Here is a 15,336-nt window from a genome sequence, read left to right on the forward strand (position 1 = left end):
AGTGAAGGTGAGGGCACAGTCAAGAAAGCTAGTCTGAGAAGACACTAGTCAACCTTTAATAAACACCTACTATTGGAGAAAGAAATGGCAACCCACTCCAATATTCTTGCCTGGACAATCCCATGGACAGAGGAGCCTAGCGGGCTGCAGCTCACAGTGTCACACAGAGTTGGACACGACTGAAGCAACTTAGCGTGCTAACACCTACCTACTATGCAGCATGTAGTGGGCTAGAGACTTAGCATGCAAACACCTACTATGCGGCACGTAGTGGGCTAGATGCAACAAATCTAAAATTGAAAAGACATGGTCCCTCACATCACATTGCTCATAACCCAGTTTAGGAAACCAACAAACTTGAGATGATCACAGGGTGATATGATTAGAGCTATAGAAGTCTGCACGCTCATGGGAGGGCACCCACCTCCTCTTCACTTGGCTGAGGCAGGCATCCTAGAGAGATGGTTTGTCACTGAGGTCCCATGGACCAGTCAGAATAAGTCAGGAGGAAGAGACATACTTACTATAATAACATACATACATACTATACATCTCTTCCTCCATAAGAGATGTCTCTAGAGAATTTCTGATCTATTAGAGAGATATTGAGGAGGCAAAAGTTCCCACGTGAATGGGTGGGAGAGTTAGGGGAGTCCTGATTTGCATATGTTATCTTGACCTTGTTTTCCTGTTAGGCTACTGTGGCTGCCACTCAACTGTTAATGGCTCAGTCTGATCCTTATGTTGAATAAATATCAAGAAGTATAAATAACACAGAGCTGGAAGACCCTTACAACCCTTAGGTCCAAGTGCCATCTAATTGTAAATTTTCAGGAGCACCTCACAGGGATGCAGGCATTACAATAAACAGTATATTTTACCACATATGCTGCACCTTGAAAGTTCTTTCTTAATAAAGAAAGTATTGCAAATGTCAAGGAATTAACTTATCCCTCTTCCCCACTGTCAGTTCTAGGAAAGGACCCATATACACAAGCGACCCAAGTGCAGCATCGATGAGATTATACTGCTCCTCTTGAAGGATCTCTCTGTCAGGTTCTGCAAAGCTGACTTCTTTTCCTCTGGTCAGAGTAGCCTCAAAATAATAGGTTTCAGAATAAGAAAACAACTATTTTTTTTTGTTTAATCTTAATAATAGGGTATTTCAGGTTTGTCTAATGAAAACCAGAAGCCGATGATCTAACGCAATCAAATACTAGCTTTTGTGCAAAAAAGAAATAGTAAAATAATGTAGGACCTTGTCTAAATAAGAGTTATAAATGATGCCAGCTAAATGGGAAAAAATAGCAATAACCTTTTAAAACATTAATTTAGACTTTTATTGGAATACAAAGGATCTCTAGTGTCTGAAAGCAGGCATTGTCTCTCTCTTTTTATTTCAATAGAACTGTGGCTTGAATACAACACAGCAGGGTGTGTGTTTTCTAAAGTTGGGTCATTATCAGGGTGTTCACTGCCATTTGCCAATAAGCCTTTATTTGGCAAAGTTTAAAACTGCTGACAAATGAGATTCTTCCTGTAGCAGTATAACATGGTACAGCTAAATATGCCTAATTACAAAAGCCCTACAAGGACAGTGGGAAAATGCACACTTTTGAGAAGATTCACAGGGACAGTCCTCAAATAGGAAACAGGAACACCTCTGAGCCTTTGGGTGCCTGGTACCTGCTTCTAATATTATGAATTTTAAGTCGTAGGGATGTGTGCGATGATTCAAAACAATACCTAACTTTATCCAAAGCTGCAAGGCTCTGGAGGCATTTAAGAGACCGTTTTTACTTCGGCACACGTTGGTCCATGGATATCTGTGGGAGTCTGTAACGTTCCTTCCTGTTCTAATTTGTTCCTGTTCAGAGATGAACACATTGGAAGACTACTACCCAAACCTCCAAACACTAATTCCTTACACATACCCTGTGCTTTTTTAGTCTCTGATTGATGATGGACAAACTGTTTAGAATTGGGAAGGGGGACCAATGTCCAATCATTCTATCACCATCTGCATCTCCTGGAGCCCCTGTGAAGGAACAGAAGCCTCACTTGAACTGGCTTTGCTGGGAAAATGTGTGCTGCAAACCTTGCTCTCTAATTATAGCTGGAGGAACACGAGGTTTGTTTGGAATCAGATGTAGCTTTCCACTACCATAATTACACATTTTATTTCAAAACACCTAACTGCAGTGTCTGAAGATGTTAGCCCAATTGTACTAAAGATCAGGCTGGAGTTCTCGCTGGGAAGGGCTGGAGATTATAAAGGAAGAGGACAGCTTTTGAAATGATGGGCCTTTGAGGGCCTAATAATTCCGTGGCAGGAAGGCAGATAGGTAAAGAAATGAGCACTGGGCTTTCCCTTCAGAGCTTGGAGTCCTCTTCCAAATTCTGCTGCCTAACTGATTAGGCTTCTTTCTTATCCAGGTAAGGTAACTAACAACTGAAAGCATGTTGCTGGGTGGATGCTGAGTAACATCAGTTAGGGCCTTGAGGGACACAAACCAAACATATAAATACATCTAGAGAACTTTCATAATATGGTCAGGAAGAATGCTTATGTAGGAAAATAAACAATCAGTATTTAACACCAGGGCTAGTTGAAATGTTTAGTCATGGGCAAATCTTCCAGAAACTCTAGGAGGAGGGATCTGGGAGAGGGGATTCTGTTAAACAATATGAGGAAATGTGCAGAATTTCATCAGCTCAGCTCTCCAGATTTAATCACTAAATAATCCCCCAAATATTTGTGTGGCAACCTTCATGTCGCTGACCTTAGAAGACAGGGAGCCCTGGGCTTGCTATCTGATGAATAGCTCTATTTTTATTGTGGAATTAGAGGAAGTGGAGTAAACTGAGAATGACAGAAATAGTAACAAATAATAAGAACACTCACTGTCCTACTTGGGATCATCTGTTAGGCTATCTGGCAGGATAGGTTTCATCACTGGAAGTTTTGAAGAAGATGCCAGAGGTATATACCAAGTACTACTCTAAGTCCTTACAGACATTTCCTTTTATTCTTTTTCACCAGAGTATAATTGCTGTACAATGTTGTGTTGGTTTCTGCCATACACAAAGTGAATCAGCTGTGTGTGTGTGTATATATATATATATATATATATCCTTCCCCTCTCGAGCCTCCTCCTTACCACCCCCATCCCACCCGCCTGGGTCATCACAGAGCACTGAGCTGAGCTCCCTGTGTTACGCAGCAACTTCCCATTAGCTCTCTATTCTGCCAGTGCAGGAGACATAAGAGGCCTGAGTTCAATCCCTGGGTCAGGAAGATACCCTGGATGAGTGCATGGCAACTCACCCCAGTATTCTGACCTGAGAATCCCATAGACAGAGCCTGGCGGACTATGCAGTTCATAGGGTCGCAAAGAGTTGGACATGACTGAGGTGACTTAGCATACAAGCACAAGTGTATATATGCCCACCCTGATCTCCCAATTCGTCCCACCTCCCCAGTCTCCTACCCACCCCTATCTCCTACCCATTCCACCCTGTCCACATGTCCCTTCTCTATGTCTGCATCCTTTTATTCTTCTACAAACCCTGTGGAATAAATATTTTCCCTATTTTTGATTCAAGAGGGAAAGAAATGTGATCTAGAGTGAAGTGCATTCTTTTAATTCCATTGTTTTCTCAGTGAAGTGGAATCTCTGTGATTCATTAATAATATTCAAAAGCATCCCTTACATTTGTATGGCATGTAATGTGACTAGTCTTCCAGGAATTTGTAATGCATTACCTTACTGGATTCTCAAGAACAACTCTGTGAGCTGGGCAAAACAGGAACAGTTGCCCTCATTTTAGAGACAGTGACACTGAGACTCAGAGAGTGACCTGTGTTCCTCAAGGCCAGGACCAGAGGTGGCTTCTGTCAGTACTAACCTCGCTTCCTGTTTTCCCTCTGCAGACCTTGAGGGAGACTGAGAACCACTGAACAGCTACCCCCTTATTGTTACCCCGGCACTGATTTGTGGACAATAGTCTCATTAAACACTCATGTTCTCTGGATGGAGCCCAAGAACCCTCCTATCTTTGAAAAAGATCTCTATAGAAACATTTTTCTCTCTCATTTTTTCTCCTCATTTAAATGCTAAAATATTTACAGTGATGGGCCAGATAACATCGTGCCGTCTTGTGACTTTTCAGGGAAAAGATGAGAAGCACATGATAAGGCTGGCAACTTTCAACAGCCTAGGATAGTAAAAGAAGGCTGGTCCAGATGTTAAGAGACGTGGGCGCTGGTCCTGTCTCCTCTGTGAATCAGCTACATAACCTGTCACTTTAAACCTGCTAGGACTCAGTCTCCTAATCTATAAAGGGACTGTCCTAACAAAATCATGATGTGTAAAGGCTTTAAAAAAAGTACGTGTGTGTGCTCAGTCATGTCCGACTCTTTGCCACCCTATGGACTGTAGCCCGCCGGGCTCCTCTGCCCATGGAATTTTCCAGACAAGTATACTGGACTGGGTTGCCATTTCCTACCCCAGGGGATCTTCCCCACCCAGGGACCGATCCCTCGTGTCTTGTGTCTCCGGCACTGGTAGGCGTATTCTTTACCGCTGAGCCAACTGGGAAGCCCTTAAAAAATGGTACACATTTATAAATGTGAAAGATTGCAACCAGAGCAGCTTGTCACACACTAACACGGTGACATGCAGTATGATCACATAAAATACGGATGCCTTTTCCATCCACTTCCAACACCCCAAGGTGAAGGGAAAGGTTTACCTGTCGCAAGTACTGTGTTAGGGTCCTGTCTTACATAGGAACACCTTTGGGATAGAACTTTAAAGCTATTGGTAGCAGAAAATTCATGGTTTGAAGAAAGTCAGATTTCTTATAGGAAATTCTATCTCTTGGAACCCTAAGGTTATGGGATTCAGTAGGTTTCAATGAGAAAAAATGGAAAGCTACTATTCTCCAGATTAGTCTGGCTATATATGCTTACCACTGTGACTTGTAGTTAAAATTACTAGGAAGAACTGGCTATAATATTGCTATTAGTGGGCTTCCCGGGTGGTGCTAGTGGTAAAGAACTTGACTGCCAATGCTGGAGAGGCAAGAGATGTGGGTTCAATCTCTGGGTGGGGAAGATACCCTGGAGTAGGAAATGGCAACCCACCCCAGTATTGTTGCCTGGAAAATTCCATGGACAGAGGAGCCCAGTGAGCTACAGTCCCTGAGGTCACAAAGATTCGGACATGACTGAGCAACCAAACATACACACACTTGCATGGCTTAGGATGCAAGTTAGGTCCTCACATGACTGTACCATGGAGACATAAATGTTTACGGCAAAACTTAGTTTGACACTCCCTGTACTTGCTTTTAAAAAAATTTTATCCTAGAATTTATAAAAGCCTTAGAAAATGGTTCAAAGATGCATTAACACCCTTCCTTAGTCAGAAATATGAAAAACTGTATCACTAATTTCTTTCCTTCTAAATCACAGATCCAACTTACTTCTTCTACAGTTCAAGTCAGAATTTTCTGGATTCAACTCTTCCATGAGTAAAGGCTGTGCATTGTAGGTAGAAAAAGTTTGTTTACCTTTTGTGCATAATTGAAGAAACAAAGCCAATTAATTTAGCTAAAACTTTCCTTTTTTCTTTCTCTCCCGTGATTTCTGGCTGGGATGAGGTTTGCACCAAAGAAAACTGAGTGACTGAGTTACTAGAAAGAGAAAATAAACTCAGAGATGATGGAGGCTTTTTGCCCTCCAGTATGATTTCCACATCTATTACAGACACGTTTTGGGGGTATTGTTAGGAGGAAAACATGCGTTTAGGGTATTTCTATTTCATGTCTTGAAGGAGGGGGCACTGTTTTTGTGATGGGACATAGAAAAGAAAGGTCTGATGCATGGTAGTCATAGCACCTGCCACTCTGACAGAACAGCGAGGGGCTTTAAGCACAATGAAAACGAGGAATAAAACGCCGGGTGTTTATCTCCAGCATTGCAGATAGAAATATATCTCCGCCCAACATGAAACATCGCCTTTAACAAGACTGCCCTGCATTCATCTCTCCTGCATACACTTGATGAGCACACCTCATCCGTCACGTCGAGACATGTTAAAAGAAACCGTCTTCCCCTGTTCCTTTCTACTCTGAATAAGTAATTATGAAAAACAAATCATGGCCATGTCTCTTTCTTTCTTCGGTTTTATTGGGTTTTGTCTGCCTGTCTCCCGTGGACATAAAGAATTGTTCTGTTCATTCAGATCCGATGATTTTCTTTGGGGGGTTGTTTCAGATATAACAGAGGGTCTGATTTTGTCAGGAATGTAGCTCTGGAAGTCTCTAAGAGCAACTATGCATATGAATTTGAGGGCAAAATGTCACCCTCTAAGTGAACTGAATGGAGAAAACACAATAGAAGTCTGTTAAAATGCTGCTTTGGGCAACAAGAATAAAAAAGCCTGATGTGATCATTCTTTCTACAGGCCTTGGAGGTGCCGACACTAATGATTTGTGGGGCACCCACCAGCCTGCATTTGGGTATTTCTTCTGTGGACTGTACTGCTCTGGATAAAATCTGGGGAGTTCTTTTTTGGAGAAAATGACCTTCTAGCCTGAAGTCTTATTCTGAAATGTACTCAAGCCTACCTGATAAAAAGCAGAACGTCGTAATATGTGTATGTGTGTGTTGATCAGATTATCTCATCAAGCAGTTTGGAAAGTGAAGAGCTGAGGAGTTGGGACCAAGCTTCAAGTTCACCTACATTTTGATGGATGAGATTCTACTTAGGTAGGAGGTAGAGGGGATTCCCAGGTGGTGCTAATGGTAAAGAACCAACTTGCCAATGCAGGAGATATAAGAGATGCAGGTTTGATTCCTCGGTTGGAAAGATCCCCTAGAGGACTGGCAACCCATTCCAGTATTCTTGCCTGGAGAATCCCATGGACAGAGGAGCCTGGCAGGCTACAGTCCACAGGGTCACAAAGAGTCGGATACGACTGAATTGACTTAGCAGGCACGCATGCCGGAAGGTAGAGCGGCATGAAACTGGCCTGTATAACCCAAATGTGAAGTTGGTTTTTGGATCTTGACCTCATATCTAAGCCTGTTTCTCTGCAGGATCTCTCTCTTGCTGGCTCCTGAAGCCCTCTAGGACTAACATCGCCCTTATGTGGTGACCTGTGACCCATTTGTGTCCCTCACATTGGATGTCACAGAAGAAAGGGCTTCAAAAGTAAGGCCTAAAGTTGCTGTCTTCCATTTACCTCCATCTGTCCCTGTCTGCTGTCTCATTCTCTTTGCGACTCTTTTCCTCCGCTGTCTCTCTCCCTTTGTCTCTCTTCGTCACTGTCTTAATCTGATCCCCTTCCGTACTCTTAACTGTCACCTCCATGCATACGACTCCTAAGCCATTGCACTCAGTGTCTTTCTACGTTGCACACTGAAATGTCTAACTACTTGTTGGACATCTTCACCTGGATCTTCTGCACCTCAAAATTACCACGTACCAAACTAGATTCGATTCAACATGTAAACAACTTCCTTTCTTGCCAGACATGACAAAAACAAATGCCACTGCCACCAGGCGAGTAAAACTCTGCTCTTCCTCATGACTCATCCATCCATTCATCAAACACTGATGAGTCTCTACCTCGTTAGGACACTGAGGTCGCAAAACTTAAAAAGATAAAACCTACACTCCAGAAGCAGGGGTCAATGACAGGTATGTCATCTGACTACACACCATGCTTTGATCTGAGACCTCCCAAGATGTCCTGAGAGCGCATGGGCCGGAGACCGAACCTGGCCTGGGGGAAGCGGGTAGGTGAGGGTACCAGGAAGGCATCCAGGAAGAGATAACACCTGACCTGCGTCGCATGGGTTCTGTAGGAGTTATTCTGATGAGGGCCTTGAGAGATACATTTCCTAGTATTTCTTTCAGAATCAGGCACGTGACAGAAGTCCAGACAGATAGGCAGGCAAGTCCAGAGAACTGTGAGTGGTTCTGGGTGACCAGAGCACAGTCTGAGGGGAGGGGCATGCTCACAGCACCCGTGCCCACAGTCTGGGGGTCTTAGGGTCACCTGTGACAGTGACTCTTCTCCCTCACAGTTTGTAAAGTAGCTGTCAAGCTCACACATTTCACTTCCACCAGATGGTCTTCCACTCTAGTTCAGACCTCCTTTTTCTCTTGTTGGGCCAGTGTTCCAAGCCCTGTTTTCCCAGTCTCCAGCCTTCTTCCACTTCAATGTTTCTGATCTCCCATTACCACATATTTTTAAAGCCTTCTTACTAAAAGCGTGCTTTGTAGTCCAGTAGCAAGGACATGACCTGGGAGTTTCTTAGAAATGCACACTCTCAAGTCCCTGCCTGAACCCGAAACTGCATCTTAACAAATCCCTTGGTGATGTGAATGCACAGTGAAGTCTGAAAAGTGCTGCTCAGAAGCACAGCTTTACTGATATTCCATCACTGCTGAAAAACAAAATCTTCACTGGCTCCCTCATACCTAATGAATGTAGTTCAAAACCCCCCATAATAATTTCTGCTTCTTTCCAGCTCCTCAGGACACATCCCTGTTTTGGAGCATGCTCCAGCCATCTCTCTTCACCCTCTTGCCTTTACTCCTGTTCTCTTCACTTGGAGCCCTCTTTCACTTAACAAATCCTTTTGATCCATGGGGTTGAGGTGTCTCCTCTTAGATCCTTCCCAGGTGTGTCTCTCTCATCTCTGAATATCCAAAGTACATAGGCTATTTCTTTTTAGTCTGTCCTATCTTGCAGTAGAGTTATCAGTGACATTTCCTGACTGTCATCTATAAATTCCTGAAAAGCAGAGACCACAGCTTCCCCATATAACTGTCTCTCATGATTTTAGCTAATAGATGCTCTATACATATTTCTGGGCTTCCCAGGCAGCCTGGGAAGAACCTGCATGCTAATGCAGGAGACATAAGAGAAGCGGGTTTGATCCCTGGGTCAGGAAGATCCCTTGGAGGAGGGCATGCAACCCATTCCAGTAGTCTTGCTTGGAGAATCCCATGGACAGAGGAGCCTGGTGGGCTACAGTCCATGAGGTTGCAAAGAGTCGGACATGACTGAAGCGACTTAGCATACATATTTCTAGGATAAATTATTGAAAGAAATGTTTGTACTCAAAGGGTGAAAAAGAGTAAACATGTATTTCTATCGATAGCAAAGAAACCCATTCAGCACTTACTTCATAACATTTGGGAAATGATCTCCATTGACTTGAAATGACCCATCTGAGAAACAACTTATCCCCAAATACTATAGCTATTAAAAAAGAAGGTGGAGAAACTGACCAGCTATTAGATGCTCTGTCCAAATGTCTACATTTCAAATTTTGTGCCTCCAATTTGCTTTAAATATCATAGGGTACATGGCTGGCAAGAATTCTAGGTTTCTAGAACATCTTCTACTCTGTCCCCACTAAAGAGAGGAAAAGTGGAAACTAGCCGTAAGCCCTTTGATCTTCGTTAATGTATCATGTACAGTTTGTAACTAACTACGTTTCAGTCTCCTGACACATGAACACATTTACCACAAATATTCCTTTGAGTCAATTTATATAAAGCAAGGAAGAATCATGGTGGGTGTAGCAGAAACATGCCATGTTTTCAGGTTAGGAAATACCATGTTCACACAATGTTGATTTGGACAAAGAAGGAGAGAAGTTTTGCTGGGAGTATACCAATGGAGTTGAACAATGCAGCCCAAACATGCTGGGGCATTCCAGGTGACCAGCTCTCAATGACAAGCCCTCAAGACAAGCAGCTTGCCTGTCTGCCAGAATCTCACAGATTGGAAGCAAGGGAAACGCTCAATCTCTCTCTCTCCAAAGGTGGACGGACCAAGGAGGGCAGTTATATTAAGTGATTCTAATTATCACATTCCCACAGCCAGAATGCAGAGTAGCTCTCCCCACTGATTCTCCGAGCAGGAGCCAGCCAGAAGAAAAATTGGGAGGAAGCTTTGGAAATCATCTTTTTCATACTGAAGTTCAGAGATGGCCATGCTGTGAAATTGAGGACCCATCTGAATTTTCTGCTTCCGTTTTTAGGTGGCTGGGTTTGCTTGCTTTTTGTTTTGCTTGAGGTCCCAATGAGTTCAGATCCATGAGGCATCCCTGTGACCCAAATGCTACTTGCTCCTAGGCTTGGACCCTTCCCTTCCCCATCAGAACACAGCAGTGGGAGTTGATAGGTGGTCCATGGCATCTCCACTGAGAAAGCAGTGTCTGGAGGGAACCAGCCTGGGTTCGTCTTGACTCTGTTTCTTACTGTTATCATCCTGACAAGTAATTGCAACCATTCTGCTTGTTGGACCTTTGATATCCTGATCATTACTAATTATTAGCACTGTTTTTGATTTTTAAAAATATTACATTAAAATATTATTAACCTTGATTACTGAGTTTGGGGCACCCTCTTAAATTTCTCTCCCTAGGAGGAGACTGCCTCTCTTGCCTTACCCTAGCCCTGGCTTTGTGTCTCAGTCTTATCATCTATAAAATCAAGTGAAACACAGTGACCATTTCATTGGATTGATGCAAGGAATAATGGAGATAATACACTTACAGTGCTTGGAACATCGCCTTGCAAATGTTGTGAACTCTTACCATCATTTCTTTGACGCTGAAAATCTGTTCTTCCCACACTAAAGGAAGCACATTGCAACGATGCTTGTTAAAACAAATTCCTAGACGCTGTCACAAAAATTCTGATTATTAGGAGCAGAGTGGGGGATCAGGAAGAATCTGCATTTCTAACAAGCTCCTAGGTGCTGCTGTTGCTCTAGACATCAAATTTTGAGTTTGAACAACATGGAGGTTAGAGGTCCTAACCCTGTGTTTAGTTGAAAATTTGAGTTTAACTTATAGTCAGCCCTTCACATACTCAGTTCCTCCATATACAAGGTTCCTTTATATCCATGGCTTCCCTGGTGGCTCAGATGGTAAAGAGTCTGCCTGCAATGCAGGATACCCAGGTTCGATCCCTGGGTCAGGAAAATCCCCTAGAGACGGAAATGGCAACCCACTCCAGTATTCTTGCCTGGAAAATCCCATGGATGTAGGAGCCTGGCAGCATACAGGCCATGGGATCTCAAAGAGTTGGACAAGACTGAGCAATTAACAGTTTTATATCCCTGCATCCATGCATAAAACCAACCTTGGGTCGTGTAACACCGTAGTGTTTATTTATTGAAAACAAAAATGTGTATAAGTTGACCTGTGCAATTCAAACCCATGTTATTCAGAGGTCAACTGTACTTCACTGCAGGCAATGTAACTGGATAAATCTTGGATTGATCCTTCACCAGCAACATGTTTTCAATTAATCACCAGCACATACACTAACTCTCAACTGGGATGCTTGCACAAACATCCTCTGTACAGGTTCACGTTGATAAACAGAATCGGCTGCCAACAGCCTCTGCAGCTTTTATCTACATATTATAGCTTTTGCTTTCCTTTAGAACTTCTAGAGCTGCCTCTTATCAGTGCTTATCCTGACTTTGTAAATGAACACTTAGGAAAACATCTCAGAAGTTTCTGAGACCACCCAACAACAAAGTCTTTTCAGTATGGGTTGTAAACGAGATTCAGTATCCTGGTTCAGTGCCATTTAACCAACTCTTACCAGTACCTGCTGGGTGCTGGGCACTGCAGACAGAAAGATGAAGGGACCCATTCTAATGGGATATCATTCTAATGAAGGGCAGGGCAGAGAGGCACGTGAACAGTAGTTATAATTCAGGATTACATGTGACAAGACAGCCATATGCAGGGAGGGATGCAGGGAGCAGAGAGGGTACTTTAGCCTAGTCTACACGCTCCTGGTAAGACATTCTGGAGGAGGCGTCAGGTTGAAGTGACTTCACTTTCTGCGTCCATGAAGCCCCACAATTTGTAACACTGGCCTCCAGGCCCTCAATTTACTCTGCCAGGGGCATGTGGCTCCTAATGCTCTGCTTTCTCTTGGGTACAGCCATGCAGAGAATGCTTCTCTGCTTCTTCAGAAGGTAAATCTCACCCATTAGGCTTTCCTGGTGCCCAAGCCTTGAGAAAGGTGTCTGTCTAAACTTGGAGTCTAGTTGGTGGATTAAGTCTCCCACCGTAGTCCTTTTTTTTTTTTTTAATTAAAAATGGTGATATTTTCTACTGTATCACAACTTAATGTTCTGTAGTAACCTATACGGGAAAAGAATCTGAAAAAAATGTGTATATGTATATGTGTAACTGAATCTTTGCTGTACACCTGAAACTAACACAACATTGTAGATCAACTATGAAAGTGAAAGTGTTAGTTGCTCAGTTGTGTTTGACACTTTTGTGACCCCATGTACTATATGTAGCCTATCAGGCTCCTCTGTCCATGGAATTCTCCAGGCAAAAGAACACTGGAGTTGATAGCCATTCCCTTCTCCAGGGAGCAAACCTGGGTATCTTGCATTGCTGGCAGATTCTTTACTGCCTAAGGCACCTATTCTCCAATATACAATAAAAATCAAATTAGAAGAAGAATGATGATGCTTCTCAATTTGTTTGGGACTCGGTGGGACAGAGGAATGCTGTAGCTTGTCTCCCTCAGAAACTCCAGCAGAGATTAGTAGCCGAGTTGAGTCAGAAAGGCTGATCAGGGGACTTCCCTGGTGGTCCAGTTGTTAAGAGTCCGCCCTCCAATGCAGGGCATGTGGGTTCGATCCCTGGTCAGGGAACTAAGATCTCACGTGCTGTGGGGCAACTAAGCCCGTGCACTGCAGCGAAGAACCCGCCAGCCAGCACAGCCAAAAATAAAAATAGGTAAAATAAATATTAAAAGAAGAAGAAGAGGAAGAAAAGGTGAAGGAAGAAAGGTCCTGGGAATGCTGGTGGGGCTCAGAACGATCTGAGTTCCATCTGCCTTCTTGCTGGTTATGGTTCTTCAAAAGGCCCTTTAGGGCAGGGTCAGACTGTCTATTAGGAGACCTCATGCATTTCTCTACGTCTCATTTGCCTCCAAACCATACCACGCACTAGACAAGGCTGTAACAATTCACTAAGAAAACCTAGGAGGAAAATCTTGGGCTCAGCAGAATGGCCTGGTCCCATATTCAGTCATTACCTCCGCGTCACTTAGAACAGGGCTTTGTGCTGTAAGAAAGACTGGGAGGCATCGTCACTTCTTTAGATAAAGGGCGACAGAAGGAAACTTCCCTGCCCTGCCCCCTCCTGCTTTCGAGAAAGCAGAGATCAGTGAGCTAACTCATGATCTAAACATATCCAGCCCACACGGCCTGGGCAAAATAATTGCAGCCCGAACAATGGCTCCTGGCTGATGTAGGTCTCAGACGTAAGGGCGGTGTGGCCTCTTTGGATTGAGTACTATCAAGTATTACAAGAGGAAACATAAAAGAAAACACAGCACATAAACAAGCTCCCTGGATCACTGACATAACGAGCTCTTTCACTTTGCTTGGTAAACCCCACAGAGCACAAGGGTTCTGCTGACCACCCCCCGCCGCTTCCTATTTCCAGCTCATCGAAGAACTGGCCCTCCGCCTGCCTGCAGACAGGAAGTGCTCCTGGTTTGCTGACACGCTTCGCCTCCGTCACCCAGGGCCTCCATCTGTCCACATGGTCAGATCTCTTCCCTGACCAGGTAGAGGAGCCCCTTTTCTTCTGAGTCCTTCTGCTCGCATCTCTCCCTCAACCCCCTGCGTGGCCTGAAGATGGCTCACACTGGCTCCGGGCCCAGACAGCCTCCTCCCCCCTCCACCCACCACACAACAAAGGTTCGTTAAATTAGTCACTTGGACTTTCCAGAGTGAAGCTGAAGGTCACTTGCTGTAACTGTCAGCCGGCGAAGAGGCCTCTCTGGGGGACGTTTTGGAGCCACTGTTTCCTTGTTGGACGCTTGCTCTCGCGGCCATGTTGCTGCCCCCAGACAGCGCATGCGCGCAACGGCCCTCCAGCGAGCAGGCAAGAGCGCCCGCCCTCCCGATACCCAGAGCTCCCCAGTGGCGGCTCAGGCTCCCATCCCTGACAGGCCAAGTCAGTTGCCTAAGCAGCTTTTTGTGCTTCATTTTTTCTAACTTGAAAAACAAGGATACTTAACTTCAGCACAGGGTGACCTGAGGACATACTAACCAGTTTCTGAAAACCATCTAAAGAGTTTGACCAGAGGAGGTAAAGAACGGTCCCTGTTCATCCAGAAGCACTGAGATTAAATAACTACAACAACAACTCTCCCTACTTCGTTGGGGCTGAAAAACAAATGACTGCTGAAAGCAAACCGGTGTCCCTTTATATAATGTTTCATCTCCAAGTTAAAACTTCAGTATTATGAGGCAATAAAAACAAAACACAACGGAATCCTAAACTCAGTGTTCTCTTGGCCCCGTGTCTCACTTGCACTGGTGGGTGGACTCTGTAATTACACTGGTTGAGAAGTACCCAGCCACGTCTCACTCGGGCGGCCACAGCAGACTCCGCACTGTATTAACAACAGCAGTCTTTGGAGAGAGCCATTCCAATGGCTTCCCTGGCAGCATTGTTACGATGCAGCAGAGGAAGAAAGTGCCAGAAAGCCAGACACTACAAGAAGAGACTGATAAACATTCTGTGCTTTGTATGTCTCTCAAAGCTGGCATTTGGAGAATGCAGTGAAGTTTCTAAACTCCAGAAGAAAAGATGTATGTAGGAATGGATCGGATCTAGACTACACAAGCTTCATTTCTGACAGGGAGTGGTTGCTGGTTGAGAGAGGGGCTGTCCCACTTGATATTTCAATGTACAAAGTGAAAGACTTTCCCTAAAACATCTTGACACAAACATCATGGAGCTTTGTCCATGAAATCACAGAAAATACAGAAAACATTGTTTATCCATCTGTGTCTAGAGTAGGAAATGGCAACCCACTCTAGTATTCTTGCTGGGAAAATCCCATGGACAGAGGAGCCTGGCAAACTACAGTCTGTAGGGCTGTAAAGAGTTGGACACAACTGAGTGACTGAGTACACACACATATCTAACCACTAGTGGTCTTTGGAACAATGGCAGGTACTACAGCAGGAAAGTAATTTTAATCATGAACATGGGGACTTTGGCAGATTCTCATCAGCCTTCTGTTGACCTAAATGCTAGCTCTTCTACCACCACTGGTTAGTCAACTAACAAGAATGACATGCAGGAGGCATGAAAATCATATCTTTTAAGTTGTCTCTTGCTATATAAAATTGGACTCTTGCAAGTAGCCAAGGAAATGACAACCCACTCCAGTATTCTTGCCTGGAAAATCCCATGATGGAGGAGCCTGGCAGGCTACAGTCCGTGGGGTCACAAAG

General features: G+C 44.1%; 1 protein-coding gene across 1 annotated transcript in view; it reads right to left on the reverse strand.

Moving 5' to 3' along the window:
* The window catches only part of MAML2 (mastermind like transcriptional coactivator 2), a 401,688-nt gene that overhangs the window by 192,215 nt on the left and 194,137 nt on the right, over positions 1-15,336 (reverse strand). The gene's annotated exons all lie outside the window — the stretch shown is intronic.

Source organism: Bos indicus x Bos taurus, chromosome 15 (assembly GCF_003369695.1).
Source record: "Bos indicus x Bos taurus breed Angus x Brahman F1 hybrid chromosome 15, Bos_hybrid_MaternalHap_v2.0, whole genome shotgun sequence".
NCBI classification, from domain to species: Eukaryota; Metazoa; Chordata; class Mammalia; order Artiodactyla; family Bovidae; genus Bos; species Bos indicus x Bos taurus.